The sequence below is a fragment of the Lycorma delicatula genome, chromosome 9, assembly GCF_047948215.1.
Source record: "Lycorma delicatula isolate Av1 chromosome 9, ASM4794821v1, whole genome shotgun sequence".
Lineage (NCBI taxonomy): Eukaryota > Metazoa > Arthropoda > Insecta > Hemiptera > Fulgoridae > Lycorma > Lycorma delicatula.
The window spans coordinates 6,812,951-6,814,976 of NC_134463.1; positions in this window are offsets into that span (position 1 = coordinate 6,812,951).

Here is a 2,026-nt window from a genome sequence, read left to right on the forward strand (position 1 = left end):
CTTTGCGAACATTCACTTTATCAGGAAAATTATTACAACACACGTAAGAAGTACTTAAATTTACATCATAAGGACTCTAAAAATTCTGTTTTCTTTTTAAACTACGTGAAAGGAATATGCACTGTGCAAAATGTCAGCATTAACAAAATGGGAAATAAGAGTAAGCAAATAGCTACATATCTGAATCTTCCAGATGCAAACTCATACACAGGTCATTGTTTTAAAAAAATTACTGCAACTCTGTTAGTTAATGATGGAGGGGTTATTTTGATTCTTAAGTGACATGGGGAGTGGAAATCTACAGCAGTGATTGAAAGGTACGTAGACGAGTCAATCAAAAATAAAATTGAAGAACTGAATAAAATATTGGACTCTGTTGAAAAAAGTGTTTTATATAAGTAAGAAATAAATAAATAAGAGGAGAAGTTATATTCAATTTTATATTTTTTGAAAAATTAAAAAAAATATTTCATAACGAATGTTTATGTTAATTCCATAAACAATTCTAGGATTGATTTAAATCAATAATCCCAATATTTTTTCAGTTGTAGAAAAAATATGGTATGCAACTCCCTATAATAGCCATTAATGCACTCTTAAGAAACTTATGATACTAACCAAGGCTTATGTCATAACTTACTTCACATTCATACATCAATGGCTATCCTTATAGGCTTGTTGCATAATGAACTATCATATAAGACTTAATGAGAAAGAGCAATGAGAATTTCAATATTATATAGAAAAATTTACAGGATTATATTTATGTTGCGAAATTACAAAGGAAGGGTAACATAAATTAATTAAAAGCTAGGAATATGCTTTCTCTGTGTTAAATAAAAGTTACTAGTTACTAAATCTTGGAATTATAAATTTTTTTAAATATCTATAAGGAATGTAGTGATTTATGGAAAACTGGGAGGACAAGGAATGAGAAAAAAGAAATAGAGAATAGCTTTTCTGATAAAAATTAGACATTGACTGAATGTGTGGACCATACATCAAACCATCCAGGGTTAGTCAAACTGATTTTAGAAGAAAGAGTAGAGGGTAAAAATATCTTCCATATTAAATTAAAAAATGTAGTATAAAAAACAGATAATTATATGTGTCAGTTGTAAAAGATAAGAGATTGCCAGTGAATAGGAAGAAACAGAAATGTAATAACTAGTCTAGTAAATGAAAAATAAGTCTTCATAAAAAAAATGTTAGAGTTCCACAGCAATCTATTAATACTTTTCCATTCTGTAATAAATAGAGCAATATGATCTGTATCATGTAAACATGCTATATGATATAGAGTGGAATCACTAAGAAATAACAGATAAATAAATTCTGTGTATCATCTACAATGTGGGCCAGATGGTTGCTGTGTGGAGATGTACCATCCATAATAACACTGAAATGATTGAAAATTATTAATCTGATTTTATCACATTACACTTCTAACTTCCTTAGGAGCATAGAATAAAAAAATTAAAACGAGCGTATCGGTGACTGGACACACTATGGAAGCAAAGCTTCTTATGCAATATTATACGAATTATTAATGTTACAAAATAAAATATATTACAATATACACAAATGATAAAATTTTTTATAAATATGAACTAACAATGAAATCCAATCTGTTAAATCTGTAAATGGTTAAATCCAATCTGTGATGAAATATTTAAATATGAGCTTGATAAAAACAGTTTGTAAAAGAGTAATAGTATCATTCTTTGAACACGATTCTTGAATGAACTGTGTTATCAGCTAGCACGTGATGCTTGTTTTTTCTCAGTTAACTCCCCATCCCAATGCCTGTATTAAGCTTCACTTCAAAAAAATGATTAAAAACTGTACATTACTAATAGGTGTTATAATACTATTCTAATGGTAAATTAATATATTTCATTCAAAACAATCAAAATTTAAAAATAATAAATTATATTAATACTTCATTATAATATAATAATAGTAATACTAAAAAAAACACAGTTATAACTTTAAAAATTAATTAAAGTTATACAGGTCAGAGATT